At 46.6% G+C, this 13,131-nt stretch overlaps 1 long non-coding RNA gene across 1 annotated transcript in view; it reads right to left on the reverse strand.

Annotated features, from left to right (window-relative positions):
• The window catches only part of LOC138569086 (uncharacterized), an 83,258-nt gene that overhangs the window by 31,447 nt on the left and 38,680 nt on the right, over positions 1-13,131 (reverse strand). Inside the window, exon 2 of the long non-coding RNA XR_011303116.1 lies at positions 12,193-12,249. This is a non-coding gene — a long non-coding RNA (uncharacterized lncRNA). The remainder of the gene's footprint in view (positions 1-12,192; positions 12,250-13,131) is intronic.

Below are 13,131 nucleotides of genomic sequence, written 5' to 3' on the forward strand. Positions count from 1 at the left end.
TAATTTACCATACTGTGCTCTTTTCCCCCCAAACACTATTAAGTCACGCTGACACTGACCATTTTCTTTATATGTGGGCCTGTCAATGTCCGTCTCTGGTGCACATGCCCCGAAAGCATCCTGATGTGATTTGACATTCTCTGACATGTATTCACTTGACACTACACCTTCCACTGGCATCTTGTTCACTTCCTCATCTAAGGTGCACATTGCACAGTCACCCGTCCTTCTGAAATCAAGTTTATTCATTGCCCTTTTGTCTGGACATGCCTGCCCCCATTCTGTCAGGACCCCGTTTGCCAAATCAGTCATTGCATCTCCTCTTTCAAAATGTCCTCCCTCCCCTCTGTTGCACACAGTTGCCTCCTCCGGTACCCAGCCAGCCGGTGTTTCCCCCTCTTCCTCTTATTCCACTTTCTCGGAAATACATAGATCCACACCCACAGTGTTCTGCTTCATCCACCCCAACCCCCACAGGCAGTGGTGTAGCAACTCACATGTGTGCCCCTCTGTGTGTCCTCCCTCCTCCCACCCCTTCACTGACACTGCTTTTTTCATTCTCAGCCATGTGTCATTACTGCATTCAGAAAGTCTGCCCACCTCTGGTAGGATCTTAACCTTTCCTCCATATCCATATTCCATTCCACCACCCTCCTTATCGTGTCTGGCAACAGCCGCCATATTGTGCCCCTCATGAACATTTGTGTAAGCATTAATTCAAAATCTGCGGGTCCCTGATCACTCTCTACCTTCATCCCTTTTGGGATTTCTTTACGCTTTGCTTGTGATTCAGCACTATCTCCCTTGCCCCTTCCGTGCCGTACCCTTTGTAACTGCTGTTCCTGGGCAACCCCCACCTCCTAATTCCTTTGCACCGACTGGGGGACCACCTCCCAATTGACCATCATGCTCCTCAGTCTCTCTAGCATAGCCCTTGTCCCCAACTTATATAACAGATCTGCCCCCATCTCTTGCTTTGTCAGTGGACTGGCATCTGCCATATTTTCACTGAAACTGTATTCTGTGATCTATATTCTGCAATCTGTTTTATTCCACTTTAACTCAAGCTTCAGACCTCCCTCTCCCACTCGGTGCCCTTTACAGCATCGACCCGACACCGCCTCTCCAGGAGAGGTGTTCTGACTGTAACACAGGTGCCCAAGAATGCTCTGCCCTATCTCTGTATTATTCCTAGAGTCCCTGAAGACTCCAAATTCCACAGATGTTACTAGTCAAATGTGCATCAGGTACAGCGAAAAATGTTTTTTCACTTACCCATTGTATTGCTGTAATCTCCAGTCTTCATGAAGGGGAGCTCCATGGATCACCACCTTATATTACAAGTTTGTCCTGCTCCCCACGATACTAGTGCTCATCCAGCCCCCTCACACCATCTCAGGCATTCCAGGCACTCGGCACTCGGACACAAATAATACTCAAAGCCAGCAGCATCCGAACTGTGTACTTCTCAAAGAGGGAGGGCTACTGATGCCCATCTCTGATGCCTGTGGCATTCCACAGAAGAGCTGCTGTTCTCTGCAACATCTGGTTTCACGGGTGTTAGTTGTCAGTCCAGTCTGTATGCCAAATCAGTAGGTCAGTCTTCCTGCTTCAGATGTGATGTATCTCAAACCAAACGAAAGTGCAGAATCAGAAATGTACCAGGTAACATGTGCCCACTTGATTTCCTCTCTTCTCAATGTACCTATAAATCGCTGACCAACACCCTTGCACTACGTCTACATAAGCACATTGCAATAAAACTATTCTTACTGAATAAGGAAGCAAGACAGCTTATTTATGTCTTTACTCAAAAAACATTATCAAACTAAGACAGCTTATTTATGTCTTTACTCATTTAAAGCCATTCACTTTACTGTATTGCATAAACACCCCCACCTATTAGCATCAGACATTATCTAGGGTGCCTCTAAAACACCAAAAACATTAATTACTACATGTTCCGCCCTTTCTAGCTCTGCCCATCTCTGTCACTCTCACATTCAGCACCGCCCCTTTCAGCTGTCTGTCATGTTTTTTTGCACAGTCAAAGTCAATGTCTCCCTTACTTTCCAGTATATTGTAACCCTTCAGTTCCTCCCAGTCCCTAGGTGCACCCACAGTCAGTGTCAGCAGCAACTTGTCAGTGCTTGTCATATTTTTCCCAAGTTGCATCTTGCATGGTGAATACCTGGTCACTGACAACTCTCTCAGCAGTCCATGGAGAACAAATGACAGTCAGTCTTCCCACTGTGTGCCTTTCGCATCCATCAGTTTGAACTGCTTCTTTTGCTCCTCTGTCTGCTTTTTTCTTCCAATAAGCCACACAAATGTCCATGTGCTCCTGTCAGCCTTCTTTTGCCATGGGCAACCAGGCTTTCTCTGTCGGGCACTGAAATGCATTATCTTGCCCTTTCTCTGCATTGATAGGCTGCAACATTGGTTCATCGACCTCTTTCCAGCTGGCCGGAAGGCACTCACATTACCTTTGATCATCCGTCTTGCTCTTCTGTAGGATTATCTCCACCACTTCAAGCTGAAGGCCCCCTATCACATGCCACTACTTATCTTCTATGGATGCCATTAGCTGTGGGATGTAAAAACGCTTTAATGCTAGCAAACACAAGTGTCTGAAGGTCTACATTTGACTCTGCCCCCTTCCCAGGTCTGGCTCATACTTATGTACAATGCAAAAGCAACATATTGTTCTCCTTCCATTAACCCTATGTAGGAAAACATGCCCCAAACAGAGAGAGAAAAAGTACATTTCGTAACATCAGATTGTCTTTGCATGGCAGGCTCTTAGCAACCTTGGGATTTGAACCAGCAACATCTGAACTGTGTACTCCACAAAGAGGGAAGGCTACTGCTGCCCATCTCTAAGGCCTGTGGCATTCCACAGAAGAGCTGTTGTGCTCTGCAACATCTGCTTTCATGGCTGGTAGTTGTCAGGCCAGTCTGTATGCCAAATCAGTAGGTTGGTCTTCCTGCTTCAGATGTGATATATCTCAAACCAAAAGAAAGTGCAGAATCAGAAATGTAGCAGGTAACACATGCTTATTGCAAGAAGTCTTGGGGCTGTTAGACAGTGAAAACATTGTCTTGTTAATCTGACCCATAAGTCAGACCCCAAATTGCATTCAACTGTTCCATCAAAGATTGAATAAACTCTCCTAAAACCTCCAAACATGGGATCCCAGCCCATTCTGCTCTGATTGGTCCACTGTTGCGTGATAATTTCCCTTAACCCTTTTAGTGGGAGCCATGATGGGGGCTGGTAGTCTAAGGCCACAACTGCTGCCTTCATGTCTGCTGAAGGTTGCCAGTTGACTCCTCATTTCCTTCTTTGCTTCCCCTGTCTTGTGCCCACTTACCGTAGAGCCATGAGACTCGCCATCATTGTCCGATTCACACATGTCCTTATCCTAATTTCGGTATGAATGCCAGTCCTCTGATTGCAGACATCCTAGCCTAGCCATTGCTCATTCTCACCTGTTGTCCTTCGTTAATTCTCCTGAATTTCTGTCTAAAAACAATATCAGTCCCTATAAATGAGGTACTCATGTCAAGGACCTCCTCCTCAATCATTGCTTATCCATTTGCGTATCTTCAGTTAGTTCAAGGCAATGCCTCCCTTCCACAAACAAGACGCTATTCTTCGGTGGATCCAACTGTGAAGGGACCCACAGGGAATCTTTGGGTCCGTCCTACTCAGATATCACCATTGTAAGTTCCACAGCTTACTACACCCATTTTCAATCCATCACAGAGCCTATAAATTCACTCACCTCTATTACGGGCCCAGTCTGCCCCCTGCAAACCACTTTTGCTACTTGTGTTTCGTTGCTCCGCCTTAACTAATTACTGCTCATTTGCTCCACTAGTAGCAGCCGTCTGTGCGCATGTTCAGATGCTCCCAGTGCATGAATGCTACCTGAAATGGCGAGAGGACAATTTGGAAAACTCCCTCTCCAACTCCGGCTTTACCTTGCACATCCAAGAGCCCACGCATTCTAAAGGCAGGACCCTTGACTGGCTAGCCAGCTCTAATTGTAATATCAATGGCCTGGCCATTACCCCCTGCCTCCGGTCAGACCACCACATTATCACCTTTAATATTGAAAGCACCCTGCATCTCGACCGCGAAGAAACTCCTCCCTCTAATACTCCCTATACTCAAAGCGGCCACTGATTCCTGTGACGACCCGACTGCCTTAGATGACATCTACAACTGCAGCATGCTGACGGCTATAGATTCTATGGCCCCCATCAAACTGAGGAAGGCCAAACCACATGCACATTTAAAGTCATGGTTCACCCCACAGCTAAAAGTACTCCGTAAATCCAAACGCGGCACCAAAAACCAATGGAAAAGCCACCCTTCTGACGCGCATAAAGACGGCTTCTTCCTGGCCTCGCTCACCTACAAAGCAGCCATTATAGAGGCAAAAAAAGAATCCCTTAATAATCGCATTCTGCATGCTGACTCCAACTCCAAGGAACTATTCAAGATTTTAAAAGAGCTCGAAACCCCCGTTACACCCCCTGACACCTGCATTAAAGACAGCAAATGGTGCGCCAATATTCAGGCAGTGTTACTGAATAAAATCACCATGCTTCAATCTAAAATCACAGCAAAACAAATTAGCCTGAAACTGGACACTCACCCTGCCACCTCCACAGGGGCCCTCTCCCCTGACGTCCCAAACTGGAAACGATTTGCCTTCTCACCGCTCACCATTGCGGAGGTAGAAAACATTATCCTGGGGATCAAACCGTCCAACTGCCAGGGCGACCCCTGCCCTGCCCCAATTATTAAAGAATCCGACCACGATCTGGCCCCATTTATCATATCCTTCATCAACGCATCCTTTAAAATGGGAACCGTCTCCGACTACCTTAAGGATGCTTGGGTGATCCCCTTGCTTAAAAAACCTTCCCTCGACCCTAGCATACCTACCAACTACCGACCCATCACCACTGTCCCGTTCTTTTTAATAATTCTAGACCGTGCAGCATATCTGCAAATCCAAGAGCACTTGGAAGCCAATAATCTCCTAGGCCTTAGACAATCTGGCTTTCGCCCCAGACATGGAACAGAGACAGCTCTACTAGACTTAAAAATCCAGATCGAAGTGTTTAAGGACAACGGCAAACTTGCCTTGTTACTTCTACTTGACCTCTCTGCGGCCTTCGATTTGGTCAATCACCAAATCCTATGCAAGCATCTTCACTCGGCCGCCCATTTCTCTCCATCAGCTACGGCCTGGATCAAATCATTCTTGAGTAATAGATCTATGCGGGTCTTCTCTCAATCTGCAGCTGCAGATCCTTCCCCGATTCACTGCGGCGTCCCTTAGGGCTCTTGTGTGTCACCAACGCTCTATAACGTTTTTACAAAACCACTCTTTGATGTACTTGACTATCAGGGTGTCTCCTATACGAACTACGCTGACGACGCCCAGATACTCATTCCTATCACTGGTGACTACGTGGCTGACACCAAGGCCCTGAATGAGGTCTACCTGGTCATCCAAGCCTGGATGGCACAACACCAGTTATGCCTTAACGATGACGAGACTGAGCTCATCATCTTGGGCACTACGCAACGTCTTAGTAAACTTGAGCCATCCTACCTATCATTTATCATCGATGGCAACACCATACAAGTTTCGAAAGACACCAAAACCCTAGGCATCTATCTTGACGCCACTCTATCACTATCTAGACAAACAAATGCAGTGAGATCTTCCTCAGCATACACCTGCAAACTTATTACAGCTTGCAGGCCATTCCTGACTACCCCCAACACGGTCACCTTGGCTACAACTCTCATCATGGTCAGAATTGACTATGGGAGCGCCCTCTACCTTGGAATGAGCCAAGAGAACTTGAACAAACTGCAAACTACCCAAAATAATGCTATCAGAGCAGCCCTAAACATCCCACGAAACCACCACATCTCGGAATCCAGATCCAACCTACACTGGCTACCGATCAAACAGAGAATTTCATTGAAAGTCTTAGGCCTCACCACAAATGCCTAGCTAATCAAGCCCCACCATACCTCTGTAGCCGGCTATCCTGACACGAGCCTACCCGTCCGCAAAGAACGGCTCAGACCCACTGCCTAACCGTTCCTAGGTTCAAGCTACAAAAGGCGGGTGGATCTAGCTTCCCGGTCCTTGCCTCCAAGCTTTGGAATGCCCTTCCCCTCACCATCTGATCTGAAGAATGCTTTAGCGCCTTCAAATCTAAAACCAAATCCTGGCTCTTCAACCAGCCATGATGTCCGGACCAACCCCGGGAAACACCTGCCCTAATCTACGGTCTGTAAATATGTATATTGCTGTATGCCTCGAATACTTTGTATTGTTAGTATGTTGAATATATGTAATTGTATGCTTACGTAACCATGTCTAAAGTTGCGCCCTGATGCCTCCGGGCCTGATGGTGCGTGTTACGAATAAAAAACAAACAAACAAACAATGTCATTAAGAGAAGTTGGAGACCCTGCAGTGGCAAATTAAATATTTAATGTTTCGACCTAGCTGTTGCATTCATCATTATGGCACACTTCCCATGAACCCTGGGAATAAAAACCTGTCTGGCATGCCTTGGAACGAGATAGTTGTCTCTCTAGTTCGAATGACAACACACAAACTGTGTCGCATAGTATACACAACGCAGCAAGCAGACTTAAAAATATATCACAGAGCACAAACAAGAGGCCCCTGCGGTCCACGCACAGTTTAAAAACTCTACCTAGCTACCCTCCCCTCATAATGAAGAGTCCACCTCCATGTGACACACTATATAGTTGTGCCCTGCAACCCCAGTTCACCCACCCCTTTTCTTCAATCGTCTCCCCATCCCCTGTTACTCGTTGGAAGGAGGGGCTGGATAGGTTGTGAGTGCAGGTGTTCACCTTTGCAGAGACCATCAGGGCCGCCCAGGGTCAGCAGTAGAAGTGTGCCACTAAAGTAGTGGAACTGTGATTTCGGCAGGGGACGCGGTCGGTGGGGGATGTGGTCGGTGGGACAGGCCAAGGTGTTTCAGGCGGTTGTGGATGAGCCAGGTTGACAGCCAAGTGGGTGGAGCAGGCAAAAGGTAATCTGTACAGCCAGCAGAAATCTGTGAACATGCCTTTGTGAATCAATCGCCTGTGCTGGCTGATGTTAACTCTGCTGGAACCCATACTTTTTTTTTTTTTTTTTTTTTAAACATGTTTTTATTCAGGTTTGTTAACATTGCAACATAACAAAGATACAAATTGTAAGAAACGAACCCACCCCACCACCCCCCGAGCTTCATGTCACTGTCTAAGTACGTTATTCCGCGGGAGAAAGTTCTCATTCACGTGAATAAGTCCAGTATCCTTATATTGTGAGGGCACCATTGTTCTTTATATTCTTTTTGCAGAAATTCCAGAACCTGTCCCCAGTGGTCTCTGAATTTCCCGTGATCCCCTTGGATGTTGTAGGTTATTCGCTCAAGGGCCAGATGCGCCCACACCCTTCTTGACCAGTCTATCGCTGATGGCGGGGAATCGTTCTTCCAGTTTTTTGCGATTTCCAGCCATGCTCCTATTAGGAGGCCCATGAAGTTTCTTTTTTGGGGGGTGTTTAGCGTTTTGTCTTGCGGATCCCAGAATCCCCCTAGCCATATTTCCTCCCCCAGATGTTCTGTGCCCGGGAACATTCCGGTCATTTGGGTTTTGATTTCCCCCCAGTATGGGCGGAGTTTCGGGCAATCCCACCAGATATGTTTCCAATCACCCCGTCCGCCACATTTCCTCCAGCAGATGTTCGGGGAGGCCGCAAACATAGTTTTCAGTCTCTCCGGTGTGTAGTGCCATTGCACCATCATTTTCACCCACATTTCTCTCAATTGGATGGCTCTTGTCAGTTTTGGTATCAAGCCCCATAGGTGTTCCCACCTCTCTTTGGAGAGTGCGTAGCCTAAGGTTTTCTCCCATTTTTTCATGTACTGCCAAGTGGTAGGTTCCTTTAGGGTGTTAATGAATTTGTATGTAGTGGATACAAATTTTTTAGATCCCGACTGCGTCATGATGTATTGTTCGAAGGGGGTCAGGTCCCTGGTCATCGCTTCTTTCATGCGGGGGGTGTTGAGCCAGTGATATAACTGTTCGTACTTGTAGCGATCTTTCGATGTTAAGTTCAGAAGAGTTTTGCAGTCTTTGAATGATCTAATCTGTTGGTTCTGTTGCATGTCCCCCAGCATCTTGCACCCCCCTATCTCCCATTTGCTGAATGCGCCCTTGTCCAATCCTGGGGGGAATTCGGGATTTCCGAACAAAGGCATAAATGGGGCGGGGTCCTTGGTTAAGGTTTCGTTTGTTGTGGCTGCGTCCCATATTTCTAATGCTGTCTTCATTATTACACTAATGTTAGTGTTTGGGTGTCTGTATCGTTTGTTGAGCCATAGCATGTGCCTGGTGGGTGTAGTCGCCACTGCTCTGTCCTGTTTTTCCCAAATTTTTTCCCCCTGTTCCGATATCCAGTCCCTCATGACCCAGAGTTGGGCTGCCTCGTAGTATTTTTTGAAATGTGGCAAGGCGCAGCCTCCCGCCATTCTCTGAGCTGTTAGTACCGCATTTGAGATTCTTGGAGTCTTATGTTGCCAGATGTACCCAGAGACCGCCTTCCGTAGCGCTTTGAAGAAGGCCTCGGGGGGTCTTATCGGGAGCGCCTGGAATAGGTACAATAACTTGGGGAGAATTGTCATTTTCACTGCCGTGATTCTGCCCCACCAGGAGATCGATAGAGGGTTCCATTTTGACAGGTCCTTCCTGACCCTTTCTAGAGCTTGCGGATAATTGTGGGAGTATAGTTTATTTACATGATCTGTGAGGGTGATTCCTAAGTAGCTGACACCCGCTGAGGCGATTTTCAATTGGCAGTCTGTAGCCACTGCGCTAATTCTTTCACCGTTCCCGGCCAGTATCAGCACCTCCGATTTCTGCCTATTTATTTTTAGCCCTGAAGTTTCTCCAAATCGTTCAATTAATCCCATAAGATGTGGGAGTGACTTCTCTGGGTCTCCCAGGGCTACCAACATGTCATCCGAGTATGCCATCGCTTTATGGGCCTGCCCCGCCATCTCTATTCCCTGCACCGCCGGTGTGTCCCTGATTCTTGCTAGAAGAGGTTCCAGGTATATGGCGTATAGGAGGGGGGAGAGCGGGCACCCTTGCTTCGTCCCTCTCCGTAGATGCACTACCTCCGATATTTCACTGTTTACCGCTATTCTCATCGACGGGGAGTTATAATTGGCTCTGACTTTGTCTATAAAACTTTTGCCCATCCCCATCTTCTGGAGGACCCGGAATAGAAAAGACCACACAACCCTGTCAAACGCCTTTTCGGCATCCAGTGCTACCAGTGCGGCAGGGGTTTGTTTGATGCCTATCTTTTCAACGAGATGTATGACCCTTCTAATGTTGTCATGTGTCTGGTGGTTTGGTACGAAACCCGACTGATCTTGGTGAATTATTTTGGGGAGTATTGGACGCAATCTAGTCGCCAAGATCTTTGTGTATAGTTTAGCATCTAGATTGATTAAGGCTATCGGGCGATATGAGGCAGGGAGTTGCTCATCTTTCCCCTTCTTATGGAAGACCAGGAGTTTGGACTCGTTCATGGACTGTGTCAGATTCCCCTTCTCCCCAAGTGTGTTAAATAGAGAAGTAAGTATGGGGGCTAGTATGTCTTTGTATGTCTTATAATAAATAGCCGTGTATCCGTCCGGGGCTTTATTGTTCGGGAGGGATTGTATAGCTCCATGGACTTCTTCTATGGTGATGTCCCTATCTAGGGCCTGTTTATCTGCTTCTGTCAAGCCGGGTAGGTGAATCCCTGCCAAAAAGGCCTCCTGTTGGTCTTTCCTCGGAGAGTCGGAGGAGTATGGCGTCTGGTAGTATCTACCCAGAATTCTTCCTATCTCTGCCGTTTGTGTTCTAATTTGGCCAGATTCTTCTTTTAGGGCTCGTATTGTGTGGGCCTGCTGTTTCCCTCTCAGTTGTCTTGCCAGGAGTCTATCTGCTTTGTTGGCCTTGACATAGTACCATTGTTTTGTGTAGAGTAGTGCCCTTTCTGCTCTCTTCGTTCTGAGTGCTTCCAATTGCCCCTGGACGTGTCTCATCGTACGCAGGAGTTTCCTAGTGGGAGTCTGTATTATCTCTGCCTGGATCCCATACTTAATACCTAACTGACCAGCTTCAACAAGGGCCTTTTACTAGAATAATGTGTCCCGTTCTCAATAGAATGTCGTAATTGTATGACAAAGCCTGGATCCCAAGACAAAACATCTTTTATCTCCTCTGATCTGACACAGAGTCCGAGGGATGAATAGTCCATGGCCCTGAATCATCGCACAGGGGTCTATGAAAGTAATCCCAGTGACTAGTCACTAAGACTCCCACTATAACTGCACACGTGTCTGGTGGAAGAAAGGGGCAACACCCATGTAGCCCCCTGATGTTAAAATAAACCCTCTTGGAAATGGTCTGAACCATTATCAAGTGCAACATCTAAGAATGTAATCTGAGATGGCAACTTGACAAGTTTTTCAAAAATCATGCGGGGACGGTGTTGTGTGAGATCATTTCTTAGTGTTAGGCGAACCTCCTCTGTCTTCTGATAGCTAAGATGTAGCCAGATAGAGCCCATCCAGGCTGAGGTGTCATTCAGTTGTTGTGTGTGTATGGTGAAACAGATTTCAGTTTAGCTGTAACTGCTAATTTAAGAGGTGAAGAACAGTTCCAGAATAGTGAAAATTGTTTTAAAAAGGGTTATATTTGATTTCAACTCGGAGAAAAAACATTGAGGGGTACTCAATATTTTTTTTAACCGTCTAAACACCCTTCCCAACATATTGTAGGACTAGTGCAATTATATAAACAAACTCTAGTCCTAGAATATTTGGTGAAAGTGTTGGATAATGGGTTAAAACAAATATTGAGAACCCCTCAATGATTTCTTCAGCCATGAAATCACTGGATACTGTAAACAGTAGTGGCGCTGTTATCATTAAAAAATAAAAGTAGTTGTACTGTGCTCCTGATAGCTCCTGCTCACTTTAACTTCTAGCCCAGGGTTGTCGTGTATGCCGGCATCCAGTTTCTTGACAGGCTTTACTCAACTTAAAAAAAACTCTCTCTGAATAAAGCTTTATGGGCTGGAACATGGGTCTAGTAAAACACAGGATCACATTTGCCTGACAGGGAGAAAATGGAGTCCTACCTCACTGTTGATGGCCTGCTCTTATTTCTGGTTTTGAAAAACTGGTCACGCTTGATATCCCCTCTGAGCAGCTTTTCACAACTCAGCTGTGCTATCACATGAGAGGACAAAACATATGCAAATCAGTCAAACCATTGGCCCTGCAGACAGAGACAGTGTTGAGCAGTTGTAATGCCGCTGTGTTCAATTAGCGCAAACCTCAGCTCTGCACAATGGCACACAGCATTCCTGTGTCTGTCCTCAGCAGTTTGTGAAAGGCAAGGTGTGGTTGCCATGGTGACTGCAGGCAGCCATGTTGCCCTCTAGGCAGGGTGACAGGTTTTGCTTGCAGTTTTGAGATTCCTGAACCAGTACATGATAATAAAAAGCGGGGCACAAATGCTGTAAGACCTCAGAACCAGCAAGGAGACGATCTTGGAATTTCAGAGCTCCGGCGACCGTGACTCATGATAACAGACAGTTTTCTAAAGGTCATGGGCACACTGATTACGTTTCTATCTGTTCCAAGCTTCTGCCAGGAATTCTTTAAAACTAGGCAAACATTATCACTTTTCCAGAGAGAGTGAGAGAATGCATGTGCCTTAACTGTGTGACTGCCTTTAGAATGCGTACGCAGTCATGTAAAGTGGTCCAGTATTGTCCTTAGAACCAACAGGTACATGGTAAATTGGTCGTAGGGTGATCTCTGTACTGTTAAATTCCCAGGAACCCAACATCCAGCCATTCTAATCCATATGGCATTCCCACGCAGTCCTGCCTCTACCTGCCCAAAACACCTCCTCGTGGGAACTCTTTGAGCTCGCTATAATCAAGCCGTATCAGGCTTTGCATTAAAGTGTCTGCCAGTGTTTGGTGAAAGCATTCTTCTGAGAGTTGATGACTTAACTGGGCTGCTAAACACGATAATGGTGTAATATAAATGTCTTACTAGTTCTGCCTTCAGCCACCCGATTTATCAGCCATCTGAGAGTCCTTCATTGAAGTCCTGTTAAAAACAAGCATGATATGATATGATACGATAGTTTATTTATATAGCACCTATAAACAATGTGTTTCTAAGCACTTCAAGGCAAGGGAGGGAACAAGGGAAAATACAACGACATTCTTACAGGCCATGAACAATAAGGATGTGAAATTAACTATCGTACTCAGCCTGACAACATTTCAGATAGTGCAAGAGCTAAGACATAGATATGGACGGGAGGGGGAGAGTGGGAAGGAAATGGAAACAGACAGGCAACTACCGTACTAGTCCTGACGACATTTCTGGTAGAGGCTGAGGAAAACAAAAGGTGAGGGAGAGGGGTGCAGAAAGGGAGGGGAGGAACAAAACAAGCGACTATCGTAATAGGCCTGACAACATTTCAGATAGTGCTGGAGGGAAGTGGGGGGGGGGCAGTAAGGGGATGGGGGAGCGACAGACGAGGTTGCTATCATACTAGGTCCAGGGACATATCTTATAGAGTAAGTGCCTATAAGAAAGTAAGGGGAGGAGGGGAGGAGATAGGAAAAGGGAGAGGAGAGGGGAGGAGAGAACAGAGAGTAAGCAGTCAAAAAGAGTGGAAAAGCAAGAGGGGAGAGCGAATACAATTGCAGAAGTATGATACAAGATGAAGATGGGAACAGCATGATTCAGGGCCACCATGAATACAAGATGCAAAGGAAGTCCAGCATGAGAGTTGAGAAAGGGTGACGCACCATGAATCAATGAAGTCCATAAAAGTAAAATCAGGCATTGGCCACAAGATGGTGATGGTGAAACCAGAATGTATCAGGACAGACTCCTGTGTGCAGGAATGGAGGGCACAAGGGAACAACACGGGGGGACCAGAGAGGGTGGGGATGGCCTGTGAGGACAGAGGGTGGA

This window comes from Ambystoma mexicanum, chromosome 2q (assembly GCF_040938575.1).
Source record: "Ambystoma mexicanum isolate Mex_15411 chromosome 2q, UKY_AmexF1_1, whole genome shotgun sequence".
NCBI lineage: Eukaryota > Metazoa > Chordata > Amphibia > Caudata > Ambystomatidae > Ambystoma > Ambystoma mexicanum.